The following is a 14,921-nucleotide window of genomic DNA, read 5'->3' as shown; positions in this document are numbered from 1 at the left end:
AAAAAAGATAATTTGGGAGAAAAAAACAATATTTGTCAGTTAGGCAAATGCAGGTGAATTAAGAAAACTAGTACAGATTTGTTAAGGACAAATGATGTTTCATTAAACTGCTTGAGTTTTTTAATTGAGATAACAGAGTTTTGATGAAAGCAAATACTACGTAATGGTATTCCAAAGGCCTTTGAAAAGGTAGAGCAAAATAGGCATGTGGGCAAAAATTGTCTGAGGAAGTAGTGGAGGCAGTTTCAATCAAGGCATTCACAAGGGAAAGGGCTAAGTATTTCAAAAAGAATAATGTGCTGGGCTATGAAGAAGAAGTGAGAAAGTGTTACTGGATGAATTGTTCTTGAGGAGATCCATCATGACTTCACAGGACCACTGTGTTTTAACAGTTCTATGGTTTTGTAGTGCTATCTAACCTGACATTGTCACTTTCCTCTGATCCTGGTCTCCTGATAAAGACTGTAAGCTCAGAGTGTTGGGGTAATCAAACTATCTTTCTCTGTTGACCAGCACTGTCCTGTGGAGCTACCATTAGTGAGAAGCAGGGTATTGCTGCTCTCCTGTTGGTCATTTTAGTCCTTATATGATTTCCAAAATAGTCCAACTTTAATGACACTGGTCATTCTCCTCCAACAGATCAAGAACTCCTAATGCCCATCAGAGTGCAGATCTCCAAGAGATCGGTGATATCCCTAACTCAGTGAAAACGGTCATGATAATGTTTCATGCATCTTCTCAGTATAAGTTTTTCTTTATTTACTTGTGGGATGTAGATATCGCTGGCCAGCAAGTATTTATTGCCTGTTGGTAGTTGTCCTTGAGAAGGTGGTCGTCTTCTTGAATTCTTTTCAACAACACCTTTCACACAGGGAAACATGAAATTCACCATGAGATGTCGATACTTATTCACACATTTCCCAGTCATGTCTGCAGCCTCCTCCATACCTTTCTGCTCTTACCTTGCTTTCACTGTTGACTTCCTGGAAGTTCAAAATAGTTGGGGCTACCACAATGACTCACAGAGGGATCAGGAAGCAGAATACTTAGTAAACCAAATCCTAATGGGTGGAATTTTTGTCTTCCTGATAAGTAGTTCTTATTGTGTGATTTACATGACATAGAACTTTAGAACCACAAAATCATGAAGAATCTAACTAATAGAAACTGCCTGTCAATGGCAACTAATGTCAATTAACTGCAAGTGACAGCCTGAATAAAGTGTTAATTGATGTATCAGGAATCTGATTTAGCAGTTGTAACATAGGTCAAAGTCATGGGGCTCTTGTGGTACAGTGGTAGTGTCCCTAGCTCTGAGCTAGCAGGCCTGGATTCAAATTCCACCTATTTCTAAGGTCACTCACAATATGTCTGAATGGCTTGATTATAGCCCAAAGTGCAGCATGATCAGGAAATAAATACTTTCAAGTCAACCTGTTCAGAGATGTTATTACAAACTTTGATTGAAAGGGGGACTTGAATGCAGACCTATTGGCATAGAGGTAGGGACACTACTACTGCACCACAGGACCCCTTCAGAGTTCTTTGATGACAGTGTGCAGAAGTCAGGGATTTGATGCATGGGAGTTCTATGCAGAAAGGGGAAGAGGTTTTGTTTTGTCTTATCATTACTTTACAAAATTTTGTGCACAACTCATTTTGCAAAAAGATAATGGGATTAGATTCTTTAAATTTATTGAAGACCAAGTTAAATTTTTGATAGATAAGGGACTATGGATGCTAACAGGAAAATGGAGATACAACTATTACCAGATCAGCCATGATCTTCTTGAATGGTTGTGTAGACTTGAAAAGGCTAAAAGCCTACTCCTGCCCGCAAGTCCTACATTCCGATGTAAAATAATAACTAGAGGGGCAGCACAGTTGTTTAGTGGTTAGCACTGCTGCCTCACATTATCAGGGATCCAGATCTGATTCCACCTTCGAGCAATTGTTAGTGTGGAGCTTGCACATTCTCCGCGTATCTGAGTGGGTTTCCACAGAGTGCTCTGGCTTCCTGCCATGGCCTAAAGATGTGTACGTAAGGTGATTTGCCATGATAATTGCCCTTAGTGTCCAGCGATGTGCAGGTTATGTGGGTTAGACATGGGAAATGCAGGGCTACAGGTATAAGGTAAGGGAATGGATCTGGGTGGGAGGCTCTTCAGAGACCTGGTGTGGACTCGATGGGCCAAATGGCCTGCTTTCACATCGTAGGGATTCTATGATTCCATAATTAAGTGAACAAGTTTGAGCAGGCATGGCAGGTAGCATATTTGTACATAACTGCATCTGTGGTAAGTGAAGCATGAGCAACTTTAACTTAGAATTACTTTGGGACTTCAGGGAAGAGAAGAGTTAGCTGGGTACTTTGTTCCAGGAGACAGTCATACCCCTTTGATTAAGCAGAATGTTAACGATAATCAGTGTTCGAGAATAAGGAGAATGTCAGAACTCAGACATATATGGAATCTAAGATCTACCATTGCAAACATAGCTGTTGTCTTTACTTAGCAGATACAATTTACCACTCTGTATGTGGACAGGATCAAAGGCTGTGGGGAATAGTCTAATTGACCATTCTTCCATGGTGCAGGAGGACATTCAAGTAATACCAGTAAAACAAATGTGCAACCTATAGCATAGGGACACAGTCTTAAGATTGGGTTGATCATTTAGGACTGAAATGAAGAAAAAGGTTCTGCACTCAGAGTATTATAAATCTTTGAGGTTGCTATCCTAATCAAGAGATATGGGTATGGGTAGAAAGGAGTGTTGAAACTGATGATCAACAGTAATCACATCAAATAGCAGAGTTGGTTCGAGGAACAGAGTGGCCTAACCGTGCCTCTGCTTGTGTTCATTGTGAAAGCCACTGTAACTAAGCAATAAACATATTGAAATTAGCAACCCTTCTGTCTTGAGGTTGATGTATGCTAACGCGGTGTAGTTAGATGTAGAAATCAGCAGGTTGGTGCTGGTATCCTGATGCACTAATCCATTCTTCACCCATGCCATAACCCATGGAATTATTGGGGTTAAAACTCCCTCCAGCATCTTTTTGAAGATAGGAGCTCAAACATGTGAATTCAAAATATAATCTGATCAGTATTCTATTCAAGATTAGAATAACTTGTTCCAACCTGTGGTCAACTGTCCTTGAAATACAGCCAAGTACCTGATTAATATGGTTGACAACAGCTCACGCTCGGTTATGCTCCTCACACAACTGATTCATGATTACGGTTGTGTATTTTTCACGAGCTGCATGGAATTCATAAACCAACAAAGACCTTGTGAATTCATCAATGTCAGAGTGAGCAACATTCAAACATGGTCCAAGCAGAGAGTGCAGCTACAGGAAGTGTACAGTCATAGCCTTTGAACCTCCATGTATAGTTTCTTTGTAGTTTGAAAGTTGGTTATTACATTTTAGCCATATCCCTGGTTGTTACTGCTTCAAAAAGGCCTCCGCCTAACTCACTGCTAACTGTTATGGTTGTAATTTCTTTTTAATTCTTTCAGATGAGTCTGGCACCACTGGCTGGGCCAACATTTATTGTCCTTGAGATGGTGGTGTGAGCCACCTTCTTGTAATACTGCAGGCAATACAGAGTAGGTGCATGACTTTTCATATTGTACTTAAGGTGTTAACTCTGTTTCTCTCTCCACAGAGGCTTCAAATACTTTTTGCTTTTATTTCATATGTCAAGGTATGATGATTAGATTCTCTCTACTAGAGAGGATTATTGCCTGGCATTTTTTTCTGTGTGGTCCGAATGTTACTTTCCACTTTTCAGCCCAAGTCTGGATATTACCCAAGTCTTACTGCAATCAGACAGAGTTTGCTTCAGTGTCAATCAAAGAGGCCACTTTGGCCTGAATTGTGTCAATATTTTTGAATGTTGTATGAGCTGCAGTCATCCAAGAAGCATCACATTCAGAATTTGTAATTTAATTGTGGATGATGGATTAGTTTTGGGATAAATGAGTCCAGTTATTTTTCATGCATTACCTTGCATTTGTAGCCACATTATTTAAGTGGTTGGTCCAGTTCAGCTTCTGGTCAATGGAAACCCCTCGGATCTTAATGGCTTGAATTCAGAGATGCCATTGCTATTGATGGTAAAGCAGAAGTGGTTAGATTCTCTCTTTTTGGATGGAGGTGGTCATTGAATGTCAGAAATGTCACTTGCTACTCATCAGCAGACCTTAATGTTATCAGCGTCTTACTGCATGGCTGCATATCCTGATTTAGAAGCTGAGGAGTTATGAAAGTTACTGAACACTGTGCAGTCAACAGTGATTGCACCACTTCCATCCTTCAATGGAAGATAGATAATTGACTAAGCAGCTGTCGATGGTTGCTCTCAAATCACTACCCTCAGGAATACCTTTACTGGGTGATGTTCTGGAATTACGCTGACTGGTCTCAGAAAACCACAGCCAGCTTCGTTTGTGCTAGGTTGGCTTCCAGCCAGTGGAGAACTTTCCTCTGATTCTGAATTGTGATCTGCTTTGCATAACTGAATATTTAGAAGTAAACTTTAGAAGTTAGATATTGGTGTGAGGTCGGCAGCTTAATAGCCAGGACAGGTGGATCAGCATCAAAGAGTTAGGTGTGATTTCTGACTGCTAAGGATGCTGCTCGGTGAGTGATGGGGCAGTTAGGGTATTGAGCAGTGATTGAGTCAGGTGTTGACATGCAAAACAGATGCATTGGTTCAGCCACTTTTGGAATATTGCATGTAATTATGGTCTCCCCACTATGAGAAGGATGTTGTGAAACTTGAAAGGGTTCAGAAAAGACTTACAAGGATGTTGCCAGGGTTGGAAGGTTTCAGCTATTGGGAGAGGTTGAATAGGCTGTGGTTGTTTACCTTGGAGTGTCAGAGGCTGAAGGATGACCTTATAGAGGTTTATAAAATCATGAGGGGCATTGATAGAATAAATAGACAAGGTCTTTTCCCTGGGGTGGGGGAGGCTAGAACTAGAGGGCATAGGTTTAGAGTTAGAGGGGAAAGATATAAAAGGGACCTTTAAGGGCAACCTTTTCACATAGATGGTGGTATGTGTATGGAATGAGCTGCCAGAGGAAGTGATTGAGGCTGGTACAGTTATAACATTTAAAAGTCATCAGGAAGTGGTCAGCATGTAGTGTCCTTGAGACCCTTCAGGAAAAGGAGAGGGCGGATCCTATCGAGCGGTTCCCTGAGCAGACTGTCAAAGCCATTTGGCAGAATGCCTCATCGCCAGAACTTTCCAAAAAGCACCAAGACATGGCTTGGCTGATGGTGAGAAGGGCTCTGCCTGTGAGATCCTTTATGCACTCCCGGACTCTCACCTCGAAGCAGCTGCGGAGGGGACGAGACTGTCACACACCTCCTTCTGGAGTGTGCCTGTGCAAAGGAAGTCTGGAGAGGAATGCAGTGGTGTTTGTCGAGGTTCGTCCTGAGCAGCTCCGTGATGTTGGACTCCGTGCTCTACGGTCTGTTCCCCGGGACGCACACTGAGACAAACATCGACTGTGCCTGGAGGATCATCAACTCAGTCAAAGATGTGCTTTGGTCTGTCCAAAACCTGTTGATCTTCCAGTTGAAGGAGTTGACCCCGACTGAATGTTGCAGACTGGCACATTCCAAGGTCCAGGAGTATGTGTTGAGGGACGCGCTGAAGCTTGGGACAGCTGCCACCAAGACGTGGTGGGGAAAGACCACCATGTAAGGTCTGCTTGGCTAAGAAGAACAGAGGGCCCACTCAGTAATTGGGCCACACTGATGCCTCCGCAAAATATCTGGATGGTCAAAGTACAGACTTGTATAAATGAATAATTAATTCCGATCTTTGTATGTAAAGAAATGCAATGTGTGTATAAGAATGGCATGACCAATTATATAGATATCAAAATAATTTTATGAATAAAGAATATTTTTGAAATAAAAAAAATTTAAAAGTCATCTGGATGGGTATATAAATAAGAAGGGCCTGAAGGAATATGGGCCAAATGCTGGCAAATGGGACAAAGTTTATTTAGAATATCTGGTTTGCATGGATGAGTTGGACCGAAAGGTCTGTTTCTATGCTGTACATCTCTATGACTCTATGACTCTATGACTCTGAGTCTCACCAGGCTGTCCATGCCAACTGTTTAATTGCATGGGCACCATAATATATAAATCAATTGGCTTGTTAACAAGCACAGGTGTTTGTGTCTATTTATCAAAAATTGGCAGGTGGATTAGGATTTCACCTTTGCCTGCTTGCTATATTATAGGGCCATGGTCAGGGATTAGGCAGGTGATGAGCTGGCCACGTATCATATCTTATGTGCCCATTAGCAGGGTGACCATGGAGGAACAATGGCGGATATTTCTTTGTATAATGCAGAAGTTACAGGATCAGTTCATTCCTAAAAGGAAGAAAGATCCCAGGAGGAGGCATGGGCGACCGTGGCTGATGAGGGAAGTTAAGAAACATATAAAGTTAAAAGAGAAAAAGTTTAACATAGCAAAGATAAGTGGGAAAACTGAGGAGAAGCTTTTAAAGAGCAACAGAGGATTATTAAGAAGGAAATACGCAGAGGAAAAATGAGGTACGAAGGTAGACTGGCCAATAATATCAAGGAGGATAGTAAAACCTTTTTTAGGTATGTGCAAGGCAAAAAAATGGTTAGGACTAAAATTGGGCCCTTGAAGACAGAAACAGGGGAATATATTACGGGGAACAAAGAAATGGCAGAAGAATTAAATGGGTACTTCAGATCTGAGTTCACTGGGGAAGACACAAGCAATCTGCCTGAGGTAACAGTGGCTGAAGGACCTGAACTTACGGGAATTTATATTTGCAAGGATTTGGTGTTGGAGAGACTGTTAGGTCTGAAGGTTGATAAGTCCCTGGGGCCTGATGGTTTACATCCCGGAGTACTGAAGGAGGTGGTTCTGGAAATCGTGGATGCGTTGGTGATCATTTTCCAGAGTTTGATAGATTCGGGGTCGGTTCCTGAGGATTGGAGGGTGGCTAATCTTATACCACTTTTTAAGAAAGGTGGGAGAGAGAAAGCAGGAAATTATAGACCAGTTAGTCTGACCTCAGTGGTGGGAAAGATGCTGGAGTCTATTACAAAGGATGAAATTACGGCACATCTGGATAGTAGTAACAGGATAGGACAGAGTCAGCATGGATTTATGAAGGGGAAATCATGCTTGACTAATCTTCTGGAATTTTTTGAGGCTGTAACTCTGAAGATGGATGAGGGAGATCCAGTAGGTGTAGTGTACCTGGATTTTAGAAAGCTTTTGATAAAGTCCCACACAGGAGGTTAGTGAGTAAAATTAGGGCGCATGGTATTGGGGGCAAAGTACTAGATTGGATTGAAAATTGGTTGGCTGATAGGAAACAAAGGGTAGTGATAAACGACTCCATTTTGGAATGGCAGGCAGTGACCAGTGGGGTACCGCAAGGATCCGTGCTGGGACCGCAGCTTTTTACAATATATGTTAATGATATAGAAGATGGTATCAGCAATAACATTAGCAAATTTGCTGATGATACAAAGCTGGGTGGCAGGGTGAAATGTGATGAGGATGTTAGGAGATTACTGGGTGACCTGGACAAGTTAGGTGAGTGGGCAGATGCATGGCAGATGCAGTTTAATGTGGATACATATATAGTTATCCACTTTGGTGGCAAGAACAGGAAGGCAGATTACTACCTCAATGGAATCAATTTAGGTAAAGGGGCAGTACAAAGAGATCTGGGTGTTCTTGTACACCAGTCAATGAAGGCAAGTATGCAGGTACAGCAGGTAGTGAAGAAGGCTAATAGCTTGCTGGCCTTCATAACAAGAGGAATTGAGTATAGAAGCAAAGAGGTGCTTCTGCAGCTGTACAGACCCCTGGTGAGACCACACCTGGAATACTGTGTGCAGTTCTGGTCTCCAAATTTGAGGAAAGACATTCTGGCTATTGAGGGAGTACAGTGTAGGTTCACGAGGTCAATTCCTGGAATGGCGGGATTACCTTACACTGAAAGACTGAAGCGACTGGGCTTGTATACCCTTGAGTTTAGAAGACTGAGAGGGGATCTGATTGAGACATATAAGATTATGAAAGGATTGGACACTCTGGCAGGACGAAACATGTTTCCGCTGATGGGTGAGTGCCGAACCAGAGGACACAGCTTAAAAATAAGGGGTAGACCATTTAGGACAGAGATAAGGAGAAACTACTTCACCCAGAGAGTGGTGGCTGTGTGGAATGCTCTGCCCCAGAGGGCAGTCTCTGGATTCATTTAAGAAAAAGTTGTATAGAGCTCTCAAAGATAGTGGAATCACGGGTTATGGAGATAAGGCAGGAAGAGGAATGATTAGGAATGATCAGCCATGATCATATTGAATGGCGGTGCAGGCTTGAAGGGCTGAATGGCCTATTCCTGCACCTATTGTCTATTGTCTATCATCAAAAACACACTCAACACAGGAGTCAGAAAATTCAGATGATAAAGTTACGTTCATTAACCTTAAAACCATATGTGAGGTGACTAGTTTTCTATAGCACTACTGACGGGTCTTTGAAGCTCAGGGTCTGGGAGGTTATTTTGCACCTGTTATCTTGTGCCAATTTAAATACTGTGGTGCCCAGGAAATTAATATCATCCTTGTGTTTTATGGCCGTATGTTTAATGGAGAGTTGATAATTATTGAGGATATTGATAAATTCTTCCAATTCTGCTTCTGTGTGAGTCCAAATATTTCACATTTAAACACACATAATAAAAGGTATTGGTACTATCTATCTGCATCACTGAATAAATTAGTTAGTAAACTAAAAGAAACCATGCCCAAAAATCAAAACATGGCCCACATGAAAATCTCAAGAAGAGACTTCAATAAAAGTGTTTTGATCCCTGTACCCTTTCCTGTCCTATCTTATTCTGCTTAGTGGCTAGAAATATAAGTACAGTTTCATTGTCTCTTACAGTGTATCATTAACATTGACTGAATACTCTTCGAAATACCAGAACAATATTGTCGCATTAAATGTCCAGTAGTCATGATTTGCAGATGCTGGTGTTGGACTGGGGTGTACAAAGTTAAAGATCACACAGCACCAGGTTAGAGTTCAACAGGTTTATTTGAAAGCACTAGCTTTCGAAGCACTGCTCTTTCATGCTCCTCAACAACCGCTTGATGAAGGAGCAGTGCTCCGAAAACTTATGCTTCCAAATAAACCTGTTGTACTACAACCTGGTGCTAAATGCCCAGAAGATAAATGTTCTTGTTCATTACATTGATAGCTTAATTGCACCTTTATAAAATAATTCATGCAATGACAAGGGTTAAGTCTAGTTCCAATTGAACCTGGAACCAATAATGTGTGTATGTACTTCAAAGAGGCTTAAATAAATTAATTACTGGCACTATGAGGAAAGGCTAATTATTTGCATTCTTGCTGAAGAATGAAATCAAGATGAAAATCATCCCAACACATTGCTAGCAATCAGAAACAAATGATACCATTATTTGGAAACATAAAATTTTCACAAGCAAAATACCGTGGAAGCTGGAAAATAAATATAAACAGGAAGTCTGAAAAATACTTCAAAAATAGGTCTGTAAGCATCTGGGAAGTACAGAAACAGAGACAATGAGGAGGTTATATGGACATTCTTCTCCACTCTTTCCCAATTGTTGGAAAGATGATGTGTGGAGTGACTGAATTAGGCAGGATGCAAAATTTCAACCTGCTAGCAGTGGGTTGAGATGCAGAGATAAGGTCAACTGCATGTGTGCATCATGTCATGAGTGAAGGGAATAGAAGAATGGAAGCCAGCATGGAAGTTCCTCAGCAATGAGGATGGATCAATGGTGAGGGAGATGGGGAAGGGGGTATAGAGTCACTTTGGGTTTGCGGCAGAGAAGAGTGAAGTATCCTGGCTGTGAAGACTGGATAGTGAAAACTTCAGCAAAGCTATGAAAATCATAGATCTCATGGTGGGTCAGGGTTGTCCACATATGGTATTGGCTGGCAAAAGGAACAAAAACAGTGAGAGATGGGGGAGTCAATTTGGTGATGGAGACATGTCATTCTGATATTAGGGTAGTCACAGGAGCTAACAACAAGTAGTGGTGATGTGGGAGAGTCTAGCCCAACAAAATGGCTATGTTATGGAGGGAAGGTTTAGATTCAGGGTGGGAGATAGCATTTTCCAAATGAATGGTGACAGTGTTCAGAACAAGGAGGGGAAAGTTGAAGGGTTCTGAAGGAAACTGGCAAAGTGTTATTGGAACTGTCAAGGGTGATGGAAACAAGGTTGAGGGTAACTTCAGAATAGTGGAGCATAATGGTTTCAAGCATTAATATTACAATGGCCACTTTCACAATATCTGCAGAAGCATATATGATGCTAGGATTGGAGAATGGAATGAGAAGAAGCCAAGTGTGTGAGGAGTGGAATTTTGGTCATGGACAATGGAGAGAATTGCAGATCTCCTTGCTCCTCAGTTCTGTAGGTGAAATCTATGAACTGACTTCCTCACACGGTTCCATTGCTGAAACATTTATGTGTTTCATGCACCCAATCGTCCTGCAACCTGGAGAGCATGAGCAGAGGATGTGACAAAGGAGGTTCTTTGTCAGTCAACAACAGAGACTGCACCACCAGCAAGAGGAAGCATCATACTTGGAGGCAGTTCAGGATACAGCCATTCATGAATAGCATTTTAGAAGCATTTGGCAATAAAGTTGTTGTAATGATGCAGACCCTCTGTTTGAAAAGAAAAGCCATCTTCTGTCCACCACTTATAGCAGCAATATAAGCTGAGAGTGAGCTTCATCAATGAAAGTGCATTCCTTGCCACTGAATCTCACCTGTTTCTCATGCACACCATGAGCATTTAAAAGTTTAAATGAGAAATGGGAGAAAGAGAGTTTGGAAGTGGCAACACCCTTCTGGTTGTGCTATTTGGAATGGAATGATGTTGCCAATGTTTTAACTTTACTGAGTATTGCCAGCACTTTCTGTTCATGTAATACATTTTCATGAAATGCATCAGTTACACTTTGTATACCAATTGTATATTTGTGACAGATTTTATAAAAATGCAGCTTACATAGGCTTTCAGCCAAGTATTGTACAAGATAATGATGTCTTGCTTGTGTTGGGAATGTTAGACAAATTGCTGTTAGCCTTGAAATACACTTTTCAAAATAGCCTCCACAGTGTTAACTGTCTTTGTTTGTCCTATTGTCTGTCAATGTTGCTGCATATTTTAAATAGATAAAAAAGACTGACACAGCATTGAACAGGGCGAGAGATTTTTTTCTTTATTAACATTGAAAGGAGGTTAACAGAGGGCAAACTTTGTCGTTTTCTGACTTACAGAAATAAGTGATACATAATCACATCTTCCCTGTCAGTAGATGAAGCCTGTCAATCTGAATCGCGTTACATCTTATCAGACTTTTGATGATTCAAAGGTGACCTTCGGTTGCTTTAATGTTTTTAGTTGTTCAATGCTTATTATTGCTATTTTAGGTGAGTTTCCTGCTTCACTTGTGCACTGCATTGCTTAAATTTTAGCACTATCCTGGAATTAAAAGGTGCCAGTTATAAGCACCACTTCAAGATTGGAATATACAAATTTGCCACTTAAGTGTAGTATTAAACAAATACTAAGTGTTAAAAGTAGGAACTGTCTGGTGAGACAATGAACTAACAGTCTACTAACTTAGCTGACTGCAAAAAGTTTTAAGGCAATCTTTGAAGCAGTGTTGAGGACCTTTTCACAATCACTAGCAAACAATCAACATCATCAACACAACATTATGAGTGATTTATCTCATTGCAGTTTCATTGCAGTACAAGTTAACTGCAACACTTAACTACATTGCATTTACATTAAAACAGAGATAGGCATGTCATCTCTAGATCCTGGCAGACTTTATATGTTTGCATAACTGTTACCATATCTTGTTGTTTAAAACTTAGTCATGGTTACTCTCTCTGCCTTTGCGAACAAACAGACCCTTAGACTCAGCAGAGAAAGTAGAATGTTTCCTTGTGGGATATATGTACTAGTTTGGTTATTTTAAAGCAGTTAAAGTACTGGCAGCAATTTACCCCAGCCACAAGCTGACAGGAGCATCACATAAAATATGGTGGTCAAGAATGGGTTCATTGCAGAAATACAAGGTAACAATGGTGGATCACTTTAAGAGCATTAGTATTTCAATAAGATGCAGAAATCAGCAGCTGGAACTGTGTGAATTGAGAAGCTGTCAGAGTACTTATTAAAACAACAGAATCAGAAGTGCATCAGAAGAAACCCTTCTCCTCAAAGCTGGGAAGAGACACAAGAAATTTGGTATAATTTAGCATTCAGTTTGAGAAGGAGAAACTTGGGTCAGAAACAACGTTGCTCAGACTAAACAACAGTCATTACAAAGGAATGAGGATAAAACTACCTGAAATGGACTGGGAAAGGAGTTCAGCAGCAAAAAACAGTTGACCAAAAATAGCAGGTTTGAGAAAATAGTTCATGGTTCACAGTAAAGACCTATTCCACAGAGAACAAATGTTTCTAGGATTGGAATAAACCAACATTGGTTAACCAGGGAAGTTATGGGTGGCATCAAGTTTGAAGAAAACAAAAAATACAATGTGAAACAAAATAGTGATAAATCAAAGGATTAGAAAGTTTTAAAAAGTGACAAAAGAAACCACAAAACAGTAATTAAGAGGGAGAAAATAGAACTTGATCGTAAAACATGCAAATAATGTCAAGGCAGATAGCAAGAGCTTCTGTAAATATATAAATATGAAGAAGGAAGTCAAAGTGAACATGGGGCACTTTGAGGCTGAAGCTGGAGAAATAATAATGGGGAGACTAGGAAATGCAGATGAGTTGAATACATGCTTTGTCTTCATTGTAGAAGGCAGTAATAGCATTCCAAAATTATTAATTAATGAAGAGCTAAAAGGAGGAGAGGAAATGTAAGAATTATCAGTAAAGAAACAAGTGTAATGGCAATTGATGGGACATGAGATCAATGCGGCTCCTGGACCTGATGGATTACAACCTCGGATATTAAAAGAAGTAGCAACAGATATATTGGTAGAAATCCTCCAAGAATCTTTAGATTTTGGAAAAATCCCAGAGGATTGGAGAACTGCCAATGTAACGCCTTCATTTAAAAAGGGGAGGAGACAAAAAGAGGAGACTATAGGCTAGTTAGCTCAATGACTGTTTTTAGGAAAATGTTAAAGTCTGTTGTAATGGATGCAGTAACAGAGCATGTAGAAATAGATAATATGAATAAACAAAGTCAATATCACTTCATGACAATGTTATGCACCAGTCCAGACCCCCTCAAAACATTTCAAGAAAATAGCCCAGAACCTAACTTTGCTAGTTTTTTAAAGTAGGTATAATCCAAATATTTCAGGAAAAATACAGCTGGTCAAACCAAAGTTTATTTACAAGATTATCGAATGAAACATAAACAAAAGAGAACAGAATACAGATTAACTGAACCTATTCAAAAACCCAACAGATTATCCCAACTTAATAATGCTGTTCCAAATACTTGCAACAATCTCCTCAAAAACCCCTTGGCACAAAAGGTGAAACCAAACACAGGGTCTTACAGGAGAGAGATCAGAGAGAGAGGAAGGGTCAACATGGCCCTGCTTTTCTAAAGTCCAGCAGCTTCACAACTGCCTGACTGCTTTCAGTGAATAGCCAGACTGCCAAAAGCCAAACCGAACTAGAGAGAAACTGAGCTGGGAGAACTGGCCACTCCCCTTTCATTGCACAAGTTTTTTTAATTTAAAAGCCTTTTGCCTGAGGCAGTATCTGTTAGCTATAATCAAATTGACCCTAAAACCCTTCAACCCCAGACTTTTCGTAACCTGGGTCTTTACGACCTCCTGAGAAAAAAATGAAGGGCAACATTGTTAAAAGAGCAGCATCATCACAAAGGAGAAATCATGTTTGACAAATTTATTAGAATCCTTTGAGGTGGTAATAAGCAGAATAGATAAAGGGGAAACAGCAGATGTAATGTATTTGGATTTTCAGAGAGAGTTTGACATGTTAGGCTACTTAATAAGGTACTTCATAACATGGCTTGAAACAATGACATGTTTCTACTTTTCTTAAAGAAGAGTACAGGCCATGACCACACAGTACATTCAGACAATTAGGTAAAAACAAGGAGTGAAGATGCTGGAAACCAGATTCTGGATTAGTGGTGCTGGAAAAGCACAGCAGTTCATGCAGCATCCGAGGAGCAGGAAAATCGACGTTTCGGGCAAAAGCCCTTCATCAGGAATACAGACAGAGAGCTTGAAGGGTGGACAGATAAATGAGAGGAGGGTGGGGTTGGGGAGAAAATAGCATAGAGTACAATAGGTGAGTGAGGGTGAGGATGAAGGTGATAGGTCAGGGAAGAAGGTGGGGGAAGGTAGAAAAGAGTACAATGGGTGGATGGGGGTGGGATGAAGGTGATAGGTCAGAGAGGAGGGTGGAGTGGATAGGTGGAAAAGAAGATAGGCAGGTAGGACAAGTCATGGGGACAGTGCTGAGCTGGAAGTTTGGAACTGGGGTGAAGTGGGGGAAGGGGAAATGAGGAAACTGTTGAAGTCCACATTGATGCCCTGGGGTTGAAGTGTTCCGAGGCGGAAGATGAGGCGTTCTTCCTCCAGGCGTCGGGTGGTGAGGGAGCGGCGGTGAAGGAGGCCCAGGACCTCCATGTCCTTGGCAGAGAGGGAGGGGGAGTTGAAATGTTGGGCCACAGGGCGGTGTAGTTGATTGGTGCGGGTGTCCCAGAGATGTTCCCTAAAGCGCTCTGCTAGGAGGCGTCCAGTCTCCCCATTGTAGAGGAGACCGCATCGGGAGCAACGGATACAATAAATGATAT

The sequence above is a fragment of the Chiloscyllium punctatum genome, chromosome 25 (assembly GCF_047496795.1).
Source record: "Chiloscyllium punctatum isolate Juve2018m chromosome 25, sChiPun1.3, whole genome shotgun sequence".
Classification (NCBI taxonomy): Eukaryota; Metazoa; Chordata; class Chondrichthyes; order Orectolobiformes; family Hemiscylliidae; genus Chiloscyllium; species Chiloscyllium punctatum.
This window is presented reverse-complemented; position numbering follows the sequence as displayed.